Source organism: Leuciscus leuciscus (genome assembly GCF_965113295.1).
Source record: "Leuciscus leuciscus genome assembly, chromosome: 1".
Classification (NCBI taxonomy): Eukaryota; Metazoa; Chordata; class Actinopteri; order Cypriniformes; family Leuciscidae; genus Leuciscus; species Leuciscus leuciscus.
This window is the reverse complement of record NC_138725.1, coordinates 29,791,898-29,815,273: the sequence shown is the minus strand read 5'-3', so window position 1 is coordinate 29,815,273 and position 23,376 is coordinate 29,791,898. Positions and strand designations below refer to the sequence as shown.

At 35.3% G+C, this 23,376-nt stretch overlaps 2 long non-coding RNA genes across 2 annotated transcripts; both read left to right on the top strand.

Annotated features, from left to right (window-relative positions):
• Window positions 1-6,934: 6,934 nt before the first annotated feature.
• On the top strand, window positions 6,935-7,461 carry LOC309503527. Its single transcript, XR_014207693.1, has 3 exons — window positions 6,935-7,021; window positions 7,127-7,286; window positions 7,390-7,461. It is a non-coding gene; the product is annotated as an uncharacterized lncRNA (long non-coding RNA).
• Window positions 7,462-11,343: 3,882 nt separating this feature from the next.
• LOC309503339 lies at window positions 11,344-12,143 on the top strand. The gene is made up of 3 exons (XR_014207617.1): window positions 11,344-11,477; window positions 11,585-11,678; window positions 11,837-12,143. It is a non-coding gene; the product is annotated as an uncharacterized lncRNA (long non-coding RNA).
• Window positions 12,144-23,376: the final 11,233 nt, after the last annotated feature.

Here is a 23,376-nt window from a genome sequence, read left to right as displayed (position 1 = left end):
ATATGGATAAGGTATGTAGATACACATGAAGTCCACTTAAGTACAGTCTTGATACACTTTATTTTACGTAGCTTATACCTGTGTAATTTCCTGTAATTGCAATGTAATTAGGAAGCTAATGCATGTATTTAAGCTGTGAACGGGTGAGTTAATTCAAACTAAGGTACATGTGTGGTACTAAGTACTTTCTTACATAATTACAATGTACCAAGTTTGTAACATGTATGTAACAGACTCGGCTTGTTACATATGTGTAACAGTAGCTGCCTATTACATGTGTGTAATTACAATCTGTAAGTACAGGCTGTACCATAACTTAGTTACATGTTAATTACATTTTGGTACATGTAATTACAATGTTTATTACTAAGTAATTAACTAAGTAATTACTCTGTATCAAGGACACCGTAAAATAAAGTGTTACCTAATTTTTAAATGATGTTAATTATATAAAAAACAAATATTCTATGTTTAAGTAATCCGAATGAAAGCAACGAGAGGTAACGTTAGTTTCAGTTTCTCAAGCGCGTCCACATAATGTCCCCACACCCACGCGCGCACGAGCTGTTCAAAAGCAAAATATCATAGTGAAGAAACCTTGTGGTTTTTATCGAGTTTGGAAGAAATTAACTAGTCAATAATGTGAATAAAAGGAGGAATTTGATTTCACTATTTCAGATAGCCCGTCGGGCCGGCCGGTTATGCATTTTGGTAGCCCGACTGGAAAACACAATAGCCCCGGGACGTCGGGCGGGCGATTTTGCGAGCCCTGAGGCCAGATATGAAAAGGAGAAGATTTGAAAATTGGAACACCATCAACATTCCAGGACACTGAAATATTCGCCAATTTTGGGTCATTTAGTGCATCAATCGATTTGTACATAGTGCCATCAAATATGTCTTCAACATTTTGTGAGTTGCGCTTTGTCCTTGACCATTTGTAATTCAAAGACTGACAAAAATCAGTATCTTGAAATTTACCTCTTAATTGATCTGAAATAGATAACTTGATAAAGACAGAGCCAGATTTGATTAGGTTTTCCATGTCCCCTGGGGTACCATTGCATGAAGCACAGTGGGTGGGGATTTCATTACCAAAGAAATATTGGCAGGATGGGCAAATATACTGGGCTTCAAAAGTGTCACAGTGAAAGGATTTCATGAACTTGTATAAGCTATCTGGAACTCCATTGGTTGAATCAGGACAGTGGAGATTGATAAGATCTAACAAGTCACTCAAAGCCACTTTGGATGTTGTATGCCTGAGGCTGTAGGCAAGTATACACAGCAGAGATTCTTCATTAGTGATTTTGGCATTTGGATATATTTTTTCCTCGCTGGCACACTCCTCTCTTTCTTCTGTGCTTCCCTCACAAACTGCACTGTGGTTTCTGACAATCTAGAAAGTAAATATTGCACTAATTACAAGCTGACACATAAAGAAGTGTGTGCTTTAAAAAAATAACAATGAGGCTATAGACTAGATACATATTCTAAACTTTATTCTCACATGAGTCTGTGGAAAGTTCTCATCAGCTGTGCTAAAAACATCACCCTCGTCATCAGCAGAAAAGCCTTCCTGTTAGAAATTGTGCATTTATTGCACATTAAAACAAAATCCATATGAATACTGATATTTACAAATGTATGCAAAAAGCATTGGATTAAAAAAAATATCAGAAATTCATTCTCACATCAGCATCTGAAAAGTTTCCATCAGCATCGCTGACGACCTCATTCTCATCAGTAGAAAAGTTTCCCTGTGAGACATGTACAGGTACTTGGACCACTAGTTTTATGCATGTACTTAAATTTTGTAAATGTTCTGGCTGATAAAGGATCAAAGAATTGCCAACCTTATGACAACAAGGAAGCACAATTCTAAAGAAGATTAACTTTGAAAAATAAAAAAAATAAAAAAGCTTATTCTCACATGAGCATCAGGGCAGTTCTTGTCAGATTTGCTGATATTGTCACCACTGTCATCATTGGAAATGTTTTCCTATAAGTAGGAAATTATAAACATACAGGAGCATGTTAGACATGGTTTCTTGACTACAACAAATGGCCATGAATTTATCACTGAAAATGTTTTTTAGGCCAACATTAAAACCTGAATTACTTCAACTATATCGGGAATAAGCCATGTCTTGTATGATCTTCTCTTTTTTGCTCCTGAAGAAGAAAAAAGAGCAGATTTCTTGCTTATTTGATTAATGTAAGTCAATATGTAATTGTACAATAAGAAACAAATTGCCTAAAATACAGTTATTTGCATTCAGCAACCTATTATATTCTGTGTCCATCGCCTTTTAGTAGCTGCGGGAACAGGTGCCTCTTCATTTAAGTACACTTTATACTCCATATCCTTCAAAAAGAAACACGAAAGAGTTATTTCTTTGTAAATATAATAAAGAATATATTTTTTTGCATTAGGCTACCCGAATAGCTTAATCCAAATGAGAACATTTCCTAAAAATGCCTACAATAATGAATCTGGGTATTTGACAAAATTTACTTACTTAATTGGAAGACATATTTTATTTTATAAGGCCATTTTTTTAAAGAAAAGAAAAGTTTGGTCGTAAAAGTCTTAGTGTTGTCTTTCACCCTGAAAAAGACGCTCGTGTAATTTACATAAACAACCGGTAATTAATCTTTTATTTTAAAAAGAAAAGTTTGGTCGTGAAAGACTCCGTGTTTTAATAAGAGATCTTTCACCCTGAAAAAGAAGCTCGTGTAATTTACATAAAGAACCGGTAAATTAATCTTTTCACTGAGGTGACGTGTTTCATTGACGCCCACTTGTTTCGCGTAGCCGATTCACGTGACACCATTGCAAGTCATTCATCAACTGTCACTTTGTATCGTGAAGGTAAGTCCGCCTTTTTATTATATAATTATATCGTTATAATGCTTTAAACTACTGTTTTGTTATACATTTCTAAATTAATGTGTATTTGTAACACTAAAACATATGAAGATGTTTTTCTTTTCTTTCTTTTTTTTTTGCTGTCGATGATACATTATAGGCCAATGTATTATATTATAGCCTATAATTACCATATACCGCCTATATCAAAACTTTTTTTAATAAATGACTATAAAAAGTAAGCTTTATCTATTGCTAACAAAAACCATTACTTTTTTTGCTAATAATTGATATCATTGTACCTTTTTGTTACCTTAGATTAGAAATAAATTATCTGCACCGGACGAGACCGTGAGTCGCTGGCTGGTTGCGTTAAAGGTAACACTGTTGTCATGGATACAATCAGCTGAAGGCAACAGATAAATGTGAATGATGAGACTTTAGAGTTTTGTACACCTTTGGATTAATATATATATATATATATATATATATAATTATTAGTATTATTATTATTAATGAATAAATGTATTCATGTTTGTTCAATTGTATGTATGTAAATATGTATGCATGTATTTATTTATTTATTTAGAAAATGAGCAAAACATGGGTTCTGGTGGAATGGGGGGAGGAGCCTCCCACCTATGATATTGTCCCTAAAAAGGACATACTAAAAAAAAAGTTTGAACCTGGAGATTTTGTGGATGTGGCTTATGAAGAGGAAAGTTCCCCAGCCACAGTTATCCTCCTGGGACCCAAGAATAGACTTTTGTCCACTGTAGTGGACATTATATTTTAGTGAATTTCTCTGACATCATACATGTCACATGACACAACCTGGGTGTCCTGTAAAGAGCACATTCAGGGCTTTTCAGAGATACCAAATGTTTGGAGGTTTCACCATGAAAACAACTTCTCCTTGGTCTTTAAAAATGTCTGACATTAATTTAGTGATCAAATGTAGCATTCTTATGGAAATATGATAATATATTGTAATTATAATTTAAATTGGACTACTTTTCAAATTGTATTTCATAAAACAACATCTCAGGAAAATGTTAAGGGGTTTCAAATAAAAAAATTACTTTCTGTTACAGAACAGGGCATTGATTTCAAACGTGTCCACTGTAAAGGACATCAGGACTTAAATCGTCTTTATCAGGCATTTTAGGAGACACAGCAAGTGAATATGGAAATAAATTATACATCAATATTCCTATGAAATATTAGATATTATTATTAAAATGTTGCCAATTATTACTCCAATTATTACACTTCTTTTTTCATTAAATGTTGCTCCAAGGACACTTTAATGTGCAAATTAGATACAGTGTATAGATACATTGCATTGAATGGGAATATTAATTTACGGCCATTTTACCCACATATTGCATAAAGTAAAATGGTGTATCAATTCATTCCGTTATTTCTTTCATAACATAGTTGAGAATAATCTTTATACAAATTTTGGTTGAAAAAATCCTGAAACCCCAAAATGTATTGGTGATTGAAAAAAAAATCCCATTGGTTTTGCCTATACATATAATTTCTTGTCATTTTATTTTTTAAACAACTTAGTCCTGGCGTCCACTACAGAGGACATAGCATAACGTATGAATAAAATATTATTTTGCACATTTTTTTTTTACCATTTGTTTATTGTGCTCTAAACAGTGTGATGACATGGTAAAAAACTAAATTCAAAAAACTTTTTTTTTCTGGGTCTCAGGAGGTTATAGATTTTGATGGTAAAAGTTCAGCAAACAAGACTTAATAATGATATAGAAGATATGTATTTCCTACTTTATTTTTGTCCCTTCAGAGAACAAAGATACCCTCCCCTCAGGAGGAGGATGTTTAGGCTAGAGGGGAAAAGAAAAAATCAGCCATGTTTGCAAAATGATGCAAAAAGAGTACACTGTTAGACCTTACCGGTTTTTTTTACAGTAAAATACTGGCAACACTGTTGCCAGTAATTTACTGTTAATTGTGCAGTTCTTTACTGTAATCTACACTACAGTATGTTACTGTAAAATGCACTAAAACTCGAGTTAACTAATTTCATTTGCAGAAACCTTAAATTGACCAACTGTCATTTACATGTATTAAACTAAAATGTATAATGCATTAATAACGTGAGCAAAGTATTACTGTGAACTTATTTCATTTGAAACCACAACAAAACTTTTGTAAATAAAGAGATTTCCACTGGACCAGCAACTACACAGTCACCGCCTGTTAAATAAAGCAACATGCAGCATTTCATCAATATTTGTAGATCTTCTCCTGGACTGAAGCACAGGCTCTACTCTTCTGCACAATGGTGACCCAAAAAATGAAATTTTACAGTAAACTACTGGCAACAGTGTTGCCAGTATAAACCTGTTTTATAACTTACAGTTTATTACTGTTAAAATACATGTTGTGGGTGTGTCTTTTTATCTTACACTGTTAACCCTTTCAACCCCACAGGGAAATCCACACAACAAAGAGTAAAAAGTAACACTGACGCAGTGTTGCTGTGAGATAATTAAGGGAACATGTAAGTGATTGTGAGCATTAGTGATGAACACCTGCTATTAATAAGCAGAATCACTGAAGAAAAGAGAAACACAAGAACAGAAAATAGAGAAACACAATAACTACGACTGACTTCCAGCCATTACACATTATTACACTTATTATTAACCAGTATGACTTTGTTTCTGTCATACAGAAATTGTTATTGAAAATGTTTGTTTGAAGTTACCATTACAGAGATCAGTGCTTGCTTTAGTTGGGATGCTGATGCTAATACATTCATTTTTCTTTTGCTGCTTGAGCTGTGTTTTTGCAAGTCACATTTGTGCGCACACAGTTTATGAATGATTGCGGTTGTAATGCTTATGATGACAAAATCATCATAATGCCTGTTCATTCACTAAGGAATTAATTCTTATTCATTCAGAGTTTTATCCTCGATCAAAAGTGTTACATTACCACTACTGTGAAACTACAGCAATAAATTACTATGACTAATTTTTTTTAACACATCATGCATAAACCAAAATAAAAACAGAGCTACACTATATTTTAGAAACACAGAGATAGCACAATTTAGCACATTAATCTCAACAATGGTGGCAATATTTCTTTCTATTTCATGCAGCAGTGCATGCTGGGAGTTTTATATTATCCTGGAACCCAGCATGCATTGCGACATGAAACTTTTCACCATTGTTGAGATTCATATGCTGATTGTTGATATCTGTGTGTGTCTGAACCAAGTAGGAGTAAAATAAAATTGAATGCACTATATAATTGTTATTTTTCAGAAGACATGATTATAGAAATATTGATTTCATTTTGTAGATACACAGATATATTCTAAATATGAAATACCCATAAATTCAATTAATATATACAGGAAAAATCTGAAAATCAGGTAGTCCAAAATGATTGTGACATCATCACAAAAGGACAAAAACACCTGATCATCTTCCTTTTGACTTTTTCTTGCCATATCAAATGTGTTTTATAAACTCACTGTTACAGCAGCCAGAGAGAAATGAAAGGTAAGAAGTCAAGGGACAAGAGACCAACTAAAGCAAATACTGATCTCCATCATGGTGACAACAAATTTTATTATTAACTAAATCTCTGTTAATTCTCAACAATAACTTTTGTACATGTATGAAAGAAATAATCATAAACTGGTTTGTAAACTGGTTTCACAATCAGTGTTACTGGAAGTCAGTTGTAGTTCTTGTGTTTCTCTTTTTTCTGTTCTTGTTTCTCTGTCCTTCAGTGATTCTGCTTATCAGTGTTCATCAGTTTCTCAATTCACTCTCTTCTTTTCATTCAAGTGGACTATATTAGTGAACTAATGTAGGGAATAGTGAATGAGGGTATAGGGTGTGATTGGGAAAACAGCCTCTGAGTGTCGATTTGGAGCACTGTTCATTTACAGTATATTCCTGTAGGCTAGTTTTGTTTTCTAGGGTATATTACTGTTTTAATGGAAAATGGTATGATACTGTCTGAATTACGGCTTTTTTTACAGCAAGGGTTAACAGTGTAGCAAAGAAAAAAAAAACGTACACTCCAACTCAGTCCCCATCTCACTCCAAAACGTCCTCATCATCTGATCAAGAGCCTCCAGTCAAACATCAAGTAATACCTACATATTTTAAATGGCTACTCTTATTTTTCATTATGCTTATTTAAATCACAAATATTAATGACACCGAGATACTAATATTGTGTGTCCATCTTTAGGTCATCCACCGAAAGGACAGTATGTTAATGCAAGAGATTAACAGCATGGAGAGTCAAGCTGGAGAGCATTCAAGCCGAGAAACTCAACTTGAGAGAGAAATTCTTAAATTAAAAAAAGAAAATGAGAATCTAAGAGCACTTAATATAGCTCTGCAACAAGGTATTCTTTTTTTCCTTCATGTATTTCTGTCTATCCATCTATATATTAATTTATCAGTCAGTGTGGTTGTCTGTTAGTAATCATTTATTTTGTATTTTTTAAGAAATTCTTCCAATGATCAAGTGCAGCATGAACCAGGACACTCGTGTTGCTCAACTACCACAAGTTGCTCAACAACCACAAGATTCAAGTCAGAAGAATCCCCCTGAAAAGGTGAATACAAATATATTAGTTTGTTTATATAGCCTATATTCACGTAAAGTGTTGTGCAGAAGTCGTAGAAGGCATGTTAACTTCATGTTTCATTTTACTTTTGTAACAAAATACACATTTGGTATGTGTGATGAGGTTCAGTTCAGAAATAATAAGGAAGGAAGAAGACAGGGGTCGGCTTGAGCGGGGACGCTCGCTTTATTCACGTTTCTCACAAACAAAACAAAAGGTGCGCACAAAGCTCGTTCACCGTGCATAAGCACAGCCACAAAACACAATAACTCAGAATATTCTCTCGATGACTCTTTCAGGTTCTCAGCAGCACACACGAGATCCCAGCTCATCTCTCGCTCTCTCACTCTCTCCCACTCCGGTTTATATCCGGTCTCTCCACGCCAATTACTGAAATCAGACACAGTTGTTCATCATCTGCACTTGATCTACTTGCGCTCCGCTCTGTTCCGTCCTCTCTCTCCCACTACAGACTCCGCAAAACCACGCCCCCTGATCACCCCCTTGACTATAAAACAGCTGGCACACTAAACCAAAATATATCACTTTTTTGTTGAAGAATCTAACAAGCCTAACACTTTTGCACAGTATGTAGTCAAAGTTATATGCTTTTAGATATAGTTTCCCTAACTTTTTTTCTTGACAGAAACAGGGGCTAGGAATTAGTTCAGCTGTCCTGACAAGTTGTGGATGGGGGGGCACATCATGTTCTGCCATGCACTGTTAGACTTTTCTGTAATTTCTACAGTTATTTACTTTAAATCCCCCAGTATTATACTGCTATTTCTCTTTACAGTAAATAACTGTGATTCCCATTGCATCATGGGAATTTCCTGTGACGTCTAACACCACATACAGTGACTTACTGTATTTTTAAAATTTGCTGTATACTACTGTATTTGTCTAACACCACATACAGAGACTTACTGTATTTTTTTTAAAATTTGCTGTATACTAGGCCTACTGTATTTGACGTAACGGTCTCTCTGGCTGGCACCATTCCATCGTGCTTTTTATTTCCTAATTTTTGCCTTACACTGCGTGTCTACAACGCTATAACAGGCAGAGGCTGTCTATATTGGACACATTGAAGCGACCGGACCGGACCATTAATGCAAAATGCGAACCTGTTTGTCCCTTGTCAGAAATAGCGCGAGCGCTTGGACTCGGAGTACTGTACGTCAGAAATATAACGGCACATCATTTGTCTTGTCGTGTCGTGTCGTGCCGGTCCGCCGGAGCATCCAGTGTAATATCACTGGGTTCTGACTGTCTTTTGTTGGACCGCGCCGTTCGAGTCTGGCCAGGGGAAGAGACGGAATTCACTTCACCGAGAGAGAGACCAGCAAGCAAGGTAAAAAACATTCTGTGTGTGTTGACAGGAATGTGCCCAGTTTAACCTGTTATAGCCTACTACATGGCGGTAACGAACTTTACCACGGTAAACTGCGCTAACGTTTCATTTGACAGACTTTGTTGTCGAGTTAAAATACGCCAACGAGCAACACTTAACGTTAGTTTACATTAACAATAAATTAACTAATGTGAAATTCTGTTTTGGTTGTAGATAATGTTGGCCTACTGATGAGAAAATAACATTGTATGTACGTTTTATTTGGATAGCTGCCACCTTTCTAGGTTTAGTATTAGTTTGCAAACTATAACATAGGCTATTATAGTTTTTTTTTTTTATGGAATTTAATATTTACTTCCATTTTTGTATGTGTTTAAAGGCAACTGCAACAAAGCGCCAATTCGTAAATTAACGTAAGGCCATTTGTGATATATTTTGAAATAAGTTTGCTGAAATGATTAGCAATATGTGATAAGTGCTTTGGAGCCACTGGTGCAGACTAGGTAGCATAAAATGTCTTATAAAATCTCTATAAAATTGGCTAACTTTATATCAAATAAGTGATATTTGCATCATGTCTAACTTTATATTTATTACACAGCAAATTAACCAATCAGAAGATGGACCATTGTCTTTGTTCAGTCTCACCAGATTAAATGTATCCAGGTAAGCACTGCAGTAAAACTCTCACTAATTCATCCATACCAAATCTAGAATTCTAAACAACTTAAGTTTATATTTTTTGCATTATTTTGATATTTTATTAGGCAGAAGGCTCTCTACCATTGCAGTCCCACCTGACCAGGAAGGTCCTAATATCAGTGCACAGGTGGGTTAACTGTAGGAAGGAGAACGATCATCACACAGTGAGTTCTTGCATGTGTCTTACTGTGTATTTGTCTCAAACAGGAACTCCTTCACTGCAGACGAGCTGAAATGGGCTAAAACATCGATTTCAGTCACAGTCATAGAGAGCTATGGATCTCAGCATTTTTGGACAGAATTTAGGATTTGTAAGTATTAAAATTTAATCTGGAATAATTTAATTTAGTTCAGTTGAAATGTTTGAATATGCTATTTACATATGCTAAAAAGCTGTTTACAAATATATATTCTTTAGTTATTGTAAAAATAATAATAAAAATGTAAAAAAGGAGGTTAAACATATTTTGACACTAATATTCTCTCTCTCTCTCTCTCTCTCTCTCTCTCTCTCTCTCTCTCTCTCTCTCTCTCTCTCTCTCTCTCTCTCTCTCTCTCTCTCTCTCTCTCTCTCTCTCTCTCTCTCTCTCTCTTTCTCTCTCTCTCTCTCTTTCTCTCTCTCTTATATAGTGTTGGAACCGGGCTCTCCTCTGAAGGACTGAGTACATTAGTGTTTGTGGACATCCATGCAGACCAGGGAACATTCTGATGTTGTCAGTCAAGTTCTGAACAGGAACCAATCTTTGGAGAAGTTCATTTATTTCGCAAAGGTGGACAAAAACATTGTGTTGACTTTTTAAAGATTATTCTGATGATGATCTTTACTCGTAGAAGTAGAAGTAGACTGAGGGGTAGACAGTCAGACATTGATAATAATAAGAAATGTTTTTGAGCATCAAAGTGACTCCTTTCAAAAACATTAAGACACTTAAATACTTCTTTTGGCCACCAGTGTACATGAATCCAGTGGACATGAATCCAACACATTTTTGTAAATAAGTGAAATTATTTTTAAGGTGGGGTTATGTGTCATGTATTGTGAAAAGAACTGTGTTTTGTCCTGTGTTGGATATTTCCTTTTTGACTGCTTAGAAATGTATTTATATTCTGCAGTTTTATGAACGTAATGGTTGATATTTAATTATAATACTTGTATAAACTAAACAACCAATGACTCTACATTCATTTAGTCAAATGCTAACGTTTTGTTTATGATTTTATGTATGATTTAAACAATGTGTGCAGTTAAGGACAGCACATATTGTGTTAATTTAACACATTTACAGTTTACACATCTTTGTGCTAACCTTTCTGACATATTTACTTTGTTAAAATCATTAACACAATGAATTTAAATGTTAAATGTTAAAATTAACACAAAAACGTTGTCCCTAAACTCACCCATTAATGTGTAAACGTTTCACACATATTTCCAGCATTGGCAGACTGTTTATTTTGTGATATATATGAAATGTTTTAAATAAAAAAATTTGTATTTTGTAATAACTTTGTCTAATTGGTTTGTATGTTAGTAGTATTTATGTAGGATAAAAATTAAATGAATTATATATCAAAATTATGAAATCTAATTTAGTACAAAGAAAAAAATAATTACAATAGTGTACTGATTAGCTTCGTTTTTACAGTAATGCACTGTATTACTCAATTACAGTACCATACGGTAATGTACTGTAAATCCTAATTACAGTAACTTACTGGCAACAGTGTTGCCAGTAAGTTACTGTAAAAAACCCTTAAAAAGTCTAACAGTGTGGTGAAAGATCTGGCAGTGGCAGTGTTTGGGAGAGAGACACTTGCCACACATGGGCTGTCTGGAAGGGCTGGCAATGCTAACAAAGACGTTATGGCAAAGCCAGCTCTTGACCAGGACAAAGTTGTGCTGATCCTAGGTGAGACAAATGTCCTGCTTTTTTTCTTCACGCAAACATGATGTTGCAGTTATAGTGCAAAATTGTAATAATGTTATCACATATGATAAGTGGAATTGCATTTACAGACACAGTACAAAAAAAGTTCCCTGATGTTCCAAAAAAGTTCATCAGGGCAGCACTAAGAGAAAAGTTAAATGATGAGCACAAGTTACAAGTAAGGTAATAATTTGTCATACAACACACACGCTCACACTCACACTCACACTCACACACTCTCTCTCTCTCTCTCTCTCTCTCTCTCTCTCTCTCTCTCTCTCTCTCTCTCTCTCTCACACACACACTTTTTAAAAAATTTCTCTTTTTTTCTTGTTTTTCAGGAAAACAGTGTAGAGGCTTCATTTAAAGGATCAGAGCAACATTTGGCTGTGAATTGGACTCAGCTTCGCTCTGCTCTTACAGTTTCAATTAATACAATAAATAATTTGTGAAAATACATTGTTTGTTGTGAAGTTATTCCCCCTGCATGAATCCTACAGAAGACATAAGAAGACCTGTATAATTGCATATCCACAACAGTCCTGCAGGAACTTTGAATATTATATTTTAACACCCTGCAGGGATGTAATTCCTTCATGTTTTCCTTCACAAAATTCCTGCATGTTTTCCTTCACAAAATTCCTGCAGGTATTCTATGGAGCTTATAATATGACAAAATGATTTGAATTTGAATTGTGTAAATTTGAATTATTTGCAAGTGTAATCTAACAAAATTGAATTTTAGGTGGTAGTTTAAATAGTTCTGAATTTGATTTTTTTTAAACGAATATTGAACGTTTGAAATTTAACAAATTGAAATGTTTTTATGGCTGAATTTTATAGACATGTATTTTCAAACAGCTAGTTTTTTTGTTCTGAATTCGTATAGTGCAAATATTCAGTTTAAAAAAATACAGATTCAAGTTTTCAAGATGAAGAAATTCGGAACTTCAAATTCAGTTTTCTAAAATTCAAGTTCAAAAATTCAGATCTTACAGAAAGTAGGTCACAGGTCATCCACAGGGAAGAGTAAAGGATCTCAGATAAGTCGAACAGAGCATTTTGGCTGCACTGCAGTAGTTTTCTGCCGCAAACGCGGTGGTGGTTCAAGAGAATCCGTGTATCTTTCGTTCAGTCGTTTTTTTATATTATTAAGAGTAGAAAAATGAGAAAACAGCTTGAGTATTAGATTTCTTCTAATATTCTAGTAATAATAGTCCGCTGCAGCAGTTGCACGGAGCTTACAAAACGCGTGTATTGCAACTATAGGCTACATTTAATTTTCTCATCAAACAACTAGACTAACGAATGGCTCGACACAACAGAAGAGCTTAGACAGGGCTTTCTCTCTGTGTAGACCAGCAGTTGGTCTGAATTTGCTATAACCTATAGCCTATTTTCTCGACTATATAGGCTAAGTCACGTTTTATCATGAAACACGCTGAGATTTATTCCAAAGTGACTCAGGCATATATAATGCATTTAACGTTAAATAATCTAAATGTTGACTTTCAAAAGTAGGCGCGCCAAGAAGGCTATTCTCTGTATTTTGGTTAATTTTTGGTGAGCGCCATAAAGATCTAAAGAGACCGAGACGCGCTAAAGCAGCGCATCATGTTGTTTTATTTATTTTTCAATGGCATGATATTTTGTAGTCATTTTGAATGTACACAAATAAAAATATACATTTTACTGTTTCGGATAATGTCATATTATCTGTATGACTAAATAACAGAGTATTAAGTTATTTCCCTGCAGTGGAACAAATCCAAGTGATGGCGCAGGCGCATCGCGCTCTCACACAACATAGTATGATATCAGTTCTGGCGTTGCTTCATATCGCAGACTGTTCATTATCAAAATGAAACACAGTCAACCAAACATATAAAAAGTTATTCTGCATAATTTAATTGGTCTGTTGTACAATATAAAGGGCAAGCTGTGCCACACACAGTCCTACTCCAAACATTTCCCTTGCTGTGAAGACGCTGATTTAGCCTATAGGCCTACGTGTATTTTGGGACTCGACTGAAGTATGAAGCCTTCTTTATATTAATAGTTAGCATCCACATGTTACATTGCAATGAAAACTTTTGACTGAATGAGAGATGCGCGACCGTTTCGATTTAAATAAATTTGTTTAGGCTTGGCGTTTATAAAGGGCACAATATTCATGGATTTCATCAGGTCCCTTTCCACAGGTGTATTAATCAAGCACAATGCAGTCTGCATTCATAATCTAGGTGCTTGATTTTATACACCTGTGGAAAGGGACCTGATGAAACCCATGAATAGGCTATTTTTATAGTCTGTAGCCTATATATTATTTTATTATAGCCTAGCCTACATACTTATTTTTCATTCTTGTTGTTTTCTGCATTCATTTGTCATAAGGGAAAGTAAAATAGGCAACACATAGCCTACATGTTAATAGTGTTTATCATGTAAATGTTGTATTTTATTTACAGGTCTTTTACACTATTGCTGAATAGGCTAATATAAAAAAAAATAAAAAAAATTATGACGCCTTTCTCTCTCAACATGATCCGGTGTGACTTGCACTCATGTGCATGCGACTTATTTTCTGGCAAATACGGTCAGTTAAAAAATGTTGCTGTATTATTACAAAATGCATAGAGTGGAGACCATTTGGGCAAAAAAACAACAAAAAAAAAACAAACAAAAAAACATATTGTGTTCATTACCCCCACCCACATTTGGGCTTAATCACTGTTATTATTAGGAAATGTATTTAGGTGTAGACAAAATCAGTTATGTTTATTTATAAATATGAACGTACCTCGCATCTCCCGGACACTAGCCGTTAGTCTACTTCTTTGGCCTATTTTTTTTAGCTGGCCAGTTCTCAAAATCTGTGTGGAAAAGCTGCGGAGCGAGGAGAGAACGCACAATGGCTTTGCTTTGGACGTTTTTTTTTTTTTGTTTTTTTTTTGGGAAGTTTAGTTGCCAGAGAAAATAACACACCGTTTTGTTTAACATCAATTGATACTCAATATTAATTAATTAAATAAATACACTCAAAAAAAAAAATTTGTCTAAAAATAAGATTTATGTATTTGAATTGCATAACAAATTTCCATGCATTTGGATTACATAGTTTTAACATAAACCAATCAATAATCTGAATGTGATTCATATTTTTAAGTCATATCTAAATGAAACAGATAAGATTTATGTAATTGTATTAATAAACTGAATGTGATTTATATTTGTCAGTCGTATGTAAATGAAACAGGTAAGATTTATGTAATAGTACACAGAAAAACGCCCATGTTAAATTAACACTGCTCAGTGTTCATATGTGTGCACACTACAGAGTTAAAGCGGTGTTGAAGTTAATGAGATAATTAACTGATGATTGAGCATTAATTATGAACACCTGCTGTTAACAAGCAGAATCACTGAAGGAAAGAGAAACACAAGAACTACAACTGACTTCAGACACAGCCTTAGATGAAATCAACTGAAGAGAAAAGAAGACATTAAATCTGTGAAGATCTCAGCAGAGGAGGATTAAACAACTCCACAAACAGCATTACCAGCTTCACTTATTACTAACCAGACTGACTTTATTTCATTTCCGTTTGAATGAAAACAATATGTGTATTTTTAAGTCACCATGATGGTGGTTAGCGTTTGCTTTAGTTGGACTCTTGACCCTTGACCCTTTAATATAAAAATTCTCTGGCTGCTATAATTATGAGTTTATAAAACATGTTTGTTGCAGCAAAAAAGCCAAGAGAAAAAGAGATCAGGTGATGTTGGCTGTTTATTATCATCATGCAATTGTCTGATTCGCTGATCTTGTTCAGTGTCTAATGCTTTGATTATATAGGACTTGTGTTTTTTTATTTTGTTTTATCCATAACAGAAGTCATTTGATTTTACAGCATGACATCTATCAAACAATATACTTTTTTTTATATATAGTTAGTGCACAAAAACCTTTCATCAATGGCAATACTTAAACTCACACAGACATCAAGAAACAGCATATGAATCTCAACAATGGTGACAAAAGCTACAAAAATCCTGATGCATAATTTATTAATGCCGCAATGCATGCTGGGAGATATGGGTGAGTTTTGATTGGTTGTACCCAGCATGCACTGCAGCATGAAGCATTTCATTGATTGTCACCATTGTTGAGAGTCATACACTGATTCTTGATGTCCAAGTAATAATGTAGAAAGTTTAATGCTCTAAATGTTTTTAAAATTCTTTATATTATTTGATTAACTGTTGGATCTAATGCTGTCAGGTCACACAGCTACTATAACAATTAAAACAAAATCACATAACCCCAATAATCAAAGCATTAGACACTGAAAAAGATTCAGGCCACAATATGATGATTACACCTTCATCAATAAACAGCCAACATCAACTGATCTCATGTTCTCTTGGCTTTTTCGCTGCAACAAATGTGTTTTATAGACACATAATTATAGCAACCAGGAAAAACTTACATTACAGAGTCAAGGGTCAAGAGTCAAACTAAAGCAAACGCTAACCACCATCATGGTGACTTTAAAATATAACTATTGATTTCATTCAAACGGAAATGAAATAAAGTCAGTCTGGTTAGTAATAAGTGAAGCTGGTAATGCTGTTTGTGGAGTTGTTTAATCCTCCTCTGCTGAGATCTTCACAGATTTAATGTCTTCCTTTAGCTGTGTCTGAAGTCAGTTGTAGTTCTTGTGTTTCTCTTTCCTTCAGTGATTCTGCTTGTTAACAGCAGGTGTTCATAATTAATGCTCAATCATCAGTTAATTATCTCATTAACTTCAACACCGCTTTAACTCTGTAGTGTGCACACATATGAACACTGAGCAGTGTTAATTTAACATGGGCGTTTTTCTGTGTACTATTACATAAATCTTATCTGTTTCATTTAGATATGACTTAAAAATATGAATCACATTCAGATTATTGATTGGTTTATGTTAAAACTATGTAATCCAAATGCATGGAAATTTGTTATGCAATTCAAATACATAAATCTTATTTTTAGACAAAAAATTTTTTTTGAGTGTATAATGTCAGAGAATGCACAAAGCGCATCCTTTTGAGATGTAATTAAATTATAATACATTTTAATAAAACACACAAGGCCTACATCATAAAACTCAGAAGATTATGTATTTTAATATATTATATTATAATACAAATAAAAAGGGGTCATACTTCAGTCGAGTCCCAAAATACACGTATAGGCTAAATCAGCGTCTTCACAGCAAGGGAAATGTTTGGAGTAGGACTGTGTGCGGCACAGCTTGGCTTGCCCTTCATATTGTGCAACAGACCAATTAAATTATGCAGAATAACTTTTTATATGTTTGGTTGACTGTTTCATTTTGATAATGAGCAGTCTGCGATATGAAGCAACGCCAGAACTGATATCATACTATGTTGTGTGAGAGCGCGATGCGCGAGCGCCATCACTTGGATTTGTTCCACTGCTGGGAAATAACTTAATACTCTGTTATTTAGTCATACAGATAATATGACATTATCCGAAACAGTAAAATGTATATTTTTATTTGTGTACATTCAAAATGACTGCAAAATATCATGCCATTGAAAAATAAATAAAACAACATGATGCGCTGCTTTAGCGCGTCTCGGTCTCTTTAGATCTTTCTGGCACACACCAAAAATGAACCAAAATACAGAGAATAGCCTTCTTGGCGCGCCTACTTTTGAAAGTCAACATTTAGATTATTTAACGTTAAATGCATTATATATGCCTGAGTCACTTTGGAATAAATCACAGCATGTTTCATGATAAAACGTGACCTAGCCTATACAGTCGAGAAAATAGGCTATAGGTTATAGCAAATTCAGACCATCTGCTGGTCTACACAGAGAGAAAGCCCTGTCTAAGCTCTTCTGTTGTGTCGAGCCATTCGTTAGTCTAGTTGTTTGATGAGAAAATTAAATGTAGCCTATAGTTGCAATACACGCGTTTTGTAAGCTCCGTGCAACTGCTGCAGCGGACTATTATTACTAGAATATTAGAAGAAATCTAATACTCAAGCTGTTTTCTCATTTTTCTACTCTTAATATTATATAAAAAAACGACTGAACGAAAGATACACGGATTCTCTTGAACCACCACCGCGTTTGCGGCAGAAAACTACTGCAGTCAGGGCCGGCGCGTCCATATAGGCGAACTAGGCAATTGCCTAGAGCGGCACTTTTGTAAGGGCGGCAAAATGTGTGCCAATCGGGAATGAACAATTCACAAAATAGGCTATATGATTTGCTGAGCTGCCGCTGCGCCGCCCCGCGCCGCCCCGCCCCGCCCCGCCCCGCCCCGCCCCCTGCTCTCACGAGTCATGACTCATGACTGAGTGATGGGAAGTTCGGATAATTTTACTGACTCTCTTGTTCGATCTCGTTCATAAAAATGAACGAATCTTTATTTGAGTCATTTCGTTCATTTAAGTGGCTTTAAATTTTACACAGCCAAAATCCCCGATCACATCCACCTACGCATATAGTAATGTATATATTTGCTTCCTCTTGGCCTAAAGTGTTCCTGCAACGGGAGTGTTCTCTGGCTAGAGCGCAGAACAGCGGAGTTTGTATGGACAGAAGTGCATGCCTGAGCTTGTGTTTTGGGTTAAGCTGCGTTGCTTTGACATTGTGGAAAATATAACAATAGAAACAAAATATAGGCAATTAGCATTTTTACCCATTATTATCAATCTAAATTAATCTCGATTTTAATTTAACTTAATTTCGTTTTTCTTTATGTAAATTTCGTTTTTCTTTATTTAAATTTCGTTTTACTTTATTTAAATTTCGTTTTTTCTTTATTTAAATTTTAAATTTTGTTTTTCTTTATTTAAATGTTTTTTTTCTTTATTTAAATTTCGTTTTTTCTTTATTGAAATTTTACATTTAGTTTTTTTCTTTATTGAAATTTTGTTTTTCTTTATTGAAATTTTGTTTTTCTTAATTTAAATCTACCCTTTACTGTGTCAGTAATTTGTTAGTCAGAAAAATATAGACTACCTTAAAGTATTGCTTAATTTAACAGACATGTGTGTGTGCGTTTTATATTGCTAGTGCAGCGTGGATAGGGGCGTCACCACTTTTGAATAAGAAACAATATCAAGACTATAAAACTCCTCAAAAAACGCGCACACTCTCAAACCTGACTGCACATCACATTTTTGACTTTATTGATTCTGCTTTTATTTCGGAGTCCCTTTTATTTTATTGCTCCGGAGTCGCATATCAGTCACAAAATGCGCAACGAGGAAGAAAAAAACATATATAGCCTAAGTCGCACTGGACTAAGTCGCTTTTTTTTTTTAAATGTATTTCTCTAAAGCGGCACTAAAAGAATGTTTTAAAACTTTCACAGAGACCTCAAACTGAAAGCACAAAGCCTGTCTTTAAATTTAATTTCGTTTTGTATTAATTGTATCTTAATTTTAATCGATGTTTCATCAACCAATTGTCTGGATTCAATAAATAAGAAGAATACAAGCTATTAGAAAATAGATAATCAGGACACGGAGGCGCTGGCGAACCTGGAGCTCGTCTCATAAATGAACCGAAACTCACCGTGGGCCTATAAGGTAGCCTATTGCCTCACAGACCTGAGACGTAGATAGCTTGAAATGTCTACTTTTAAGCAGAACAATTCAAAACGAAAGAAAACAGACTGCGCTGCTTATGTAATTCGTATGAAATGTGCAATTCTCTCTAGCGCTGCGAAGATCGCGAGTCGTCAACTTCATCTGTCTAGCCGACACTGCCCACTAAGCAAAATGATGTCCGAAAGACGTCTTTTCAACGTCTTTGTTACAAAAATCGGACGTTGAAATGACGTCCACTGAGGAGCCAGAATGAAAGTTTATATGACGTCTTTTTTTGACGTGTTCTGCACGTCCGATATCTAGACGTTCATCGAACCTTCGTACAAGGTTAAAACTAGTTCAGATGTGGCCATTGTGGACATATTTCAACATCATTTATGGTCTCATTTAGACATAATTACTTTGACTATTGCTGTCAGATGATCTTAGTGAGAATTAACAGAGGTTTAGATGTTGATATTTGTTTAATTTGAAGTGTCACCATTGTGGTGATCAGTGTTTGCTTTAGTTGGGCTCTTGGTCCCCGTTCCTTTTACTTTAACTTATCTTTGGCTGCTGTAACAGTGTGTTTGTGTAACACAATTGTCGTGGCAGATAAAGTTTAGAAAAAGTTTGAGGTGGTATCACCTCAATGTTGATGATAACATAATCATCACAAAATGGGCCTTTATATTGTGTTTAAAGTTTTGTGTTTATATTTGGCATTCATAACCACCAACCTTGTGGAACTGCATTTATTGGTGCCAAAAGCATTAAAATGATCACTTATTTGAAGGTGTATAAAAAGCATGTGCACATGATGTTTTGAGCAAGTGTATCACGTAGTCACACACAGACATCAAGATTTTGGATATGAATCACAACAACGGTGACAATCAAAACAAAAAAGCTTGGGAATTAAGGATGAGTTTTGTACTATGAAAGCTACCCATCATGCATTGCAGCATGAAGCTTTTTATTTTTTAATTGTCACCATTGTTGTGAATCATATGCACAATCTTGATGTCTGTGTGTGACTATATGATACATTTGCTCAAACATCATGTGCACATGCTTTTTATACACCTTCAAATAAGTGATAATTATAATGCTTTTGGCACCAATAAATGCAGTTCCACAAGGTTGGTGGTTATTAATGCCAAATATAAACACAAATCTTTAAACACAATATTAGATGCCCATTTTGTGATGATTATGCCATCATCAACATTGAGGTGATAACACCTCAAACCTTTTCTACACTTTCTCTGCCACAACATTACAGCAGCCAAATAAAAGTTAAAGTATAAAGAAAGGGGACCAAGAGCCCAACTAAAGCAAACACTGGTCACCACAATGGTGACACTTCGAATTAAACAAATATCAACATCTAAACCTCTGTTAATTCTCACTAAGATCATCTGACAGCAATAGTCAAAGTAATTATGTCTAAATGAGACCATAAATGATGTTGAAATATGTCCACAATGGCCACATTTGAACTAGTTTTAACCTTGTACGAAGGTTCGATGAACGTCTATATCGGACGTGCAGAACACGTCAAAAAAAGACGTCATATAAACTTTCATTCTGGCTCCTCAGTGGACGTCATTTCAACGTCCGATTTTTGTAACAAAGATGTTGAAAAGACGTCTTTCGGACATCATTTTGCTTAGTGGGTGACATAAAAAATAACTGTTTTATTAGTAAACAATTAAAATGTCTCCTGCTATATTTTACATATTTGCCTGTTCCTTACAAAACACTGACAGTGGGGTTTTTGACGGGGTTTTTTTTTTTTTTTTTTTTAGCAGCTGCGGACAAATTCTTTCGACACACACACACACACAATATTACGTAACACTCTGCGCTTATGTTTTAAAAAGATAATTTAACATTTAAAAAAAAAAAATTAAATAGCCCACTTAAAGTGTTTATTACAAATAAATGACTAAATGCTAAAAATTAATACATTTTACAGTTTTTGCCCGTTGCTTGAACACTATAGACCCATGCTTAAACTAAAGTAACACAACTTGAAGCTTTTGTTACCATACCTCAAACACATGTAGGCCTACCCATACCTTAAACAAAAGCGCTGCTTTGCACTCTAGTTGCAATTCTGCAACACACTTACTCCTTTATGCAACACACTTGGTCCTGCATACTACACTCTATTTCATACATAAGACACTTCGTTCAAAAATGAAATCTCAGGGTGCCATTTGGAAAACACATGTATCCAAAATACAAAACACATCGGGTATTTGCAACCACTCAAATACACACCTGAAGGCACTTACTTGCAAAACTGAACACCAATCAGCCAGCTACAAAAAGTTATTTTTTTTGTTACAGAGAATCTTGGCCATGGATGGAGCTGCACAGCCTCATGAATTCATTTTCATTGATGAAGCTGGATTCGACCTGAGCAAAACAAGACGACGGGGTCGTAATGTAATTGGCCAAAGGGCAATTGTGCATGTCCCGGGGCAGCGCGGGGGAAATATCACATTGTGTGCCGCCATAAGCCTTCGAGGGCTTCTGCATCATCATGCAAAACTAGCCAACATATACTCGCATTTCTAGATGCTCTCCATAATATAGTTGTACAGAACAGACCAGATCAGCCCAGGTTTGTAGTGGTATGGGATAATGTCAGTTTCCATCGGGCTGCTCTGGTCCAGGCCTGGTTCACCAACCACAATCAATTTGAAGTGGTATACTTGCCCCCTTACTCACCATTTTAAAACCCTATAGAGGAATTATTTTCGGCTTGGAGATGGCACGTATATGACCGCCAACCACATGCCCACATGCCTCTTCTGCAGGCAATGGAACAGGCCTGCGGCGACATTCAGGTGACAGCAATCCATGGATGGTTTCGACATGCAAGGGGATATTTTCCCCGGTGCCTAGCGGGAGAATACATTGCTTGCGATGTCGATGAGGTCCTGTGGCCAGACCCCAGCAGACGGCGGGAGGTCCTGTGGCCAGACCCCAACAGACGGGGGGATCCATGAGCCCACATATGCACAATTGCCATGATTTTCTGTGTTTACAGTATTGTGTTTTTTCTATTATTATTTTTAATTGTTTTGCTTTATCTGAATTCATGTTACTGCAATCTACAGTGCTGCAATGTACAATATTGAGTAGGCCTATTTGCTTTTTTGGTTGTTTGAAAATGTGCCTCCTGAAAATATGCCTTCTGAATAAACAGTGAAAATCAAAGACTGCAGTGTTTTATATAAAGTAGACTAGTGTGTTCCCCCTGATCTGAAAGTGTATGCATATGATGCAAGTATGTGTCATTTTGTCATCAGAGTTACATTTTGACAAAGGAATGTTAGGTTTTGATAGCAGAGTTTAGCTTTTGATAGTAGAGTTTCAATTTGACACAGATGTGAATGGTATATTTCCCAGTGTTGTGTCATGTTTACTTGTGTGTAGAGTTTTGGCACAATGAGCGAAGTTTTGCAAAATGTGTTCAAGCAACAGGCAAAAACTGTAATGAACAAACATATGCGTTGCATTTACAATTCTGTGAAAACAGGGGGTGCTGCAGCACCCCCAGCACCCCCACTTCCCGCGGCCCTGTTCGGACCAGCCCTAGGGGCGGCACAAATGTTTTTCGCCTAGAGCGGCAGAAGTGCACGCGCCGGCCCTGACTGCAGTGCAGCCAAAATGCTCTGTTCGACTTATCTGAGATCCTTTACTCTTCCCTGTGGATGACCTGTGACCTACTTTCTGTAAGATCTGAATTTTTGAACTTGAATTTTTGAACTTGAATTTTAGAAAACTGAATTTGAAGTTCCGAATTTCTTCATCTTGAAAACTTGAATCTGTATTTTTTTAAACTGAATATTTGCACTATACGAATTCAGAACAAAAAAACTAGCTGTTTGAAAATACATGTCTATAAAATTCAGCCATAAAAACATTTCAATTTGTTAAATTTCAAACGTTCAATATTCGTTAAAAAAAAAATCAAATTCAGAACTATTTAAACTACCACCTAAAATTCAATTTTGTTAGATTACACTTGCAAATAATTCAAATTTACACAATTCAAATTCAAATCATTTTGTCATATTATAAGCTCCATAGACCCTGAGCGTAAAAATTAGGCTTGAAAGAAAAAAAGATTCGCTTGAAGAAGAGTTCAGAAGTGGGCGGGTCAATCGAAAGTGAAAGTACAGAACCGCCATTTTGATGAAGCCAGTGTCTGAGAACCATTTTCCAGCATTTCTCTCAGTGCTGTG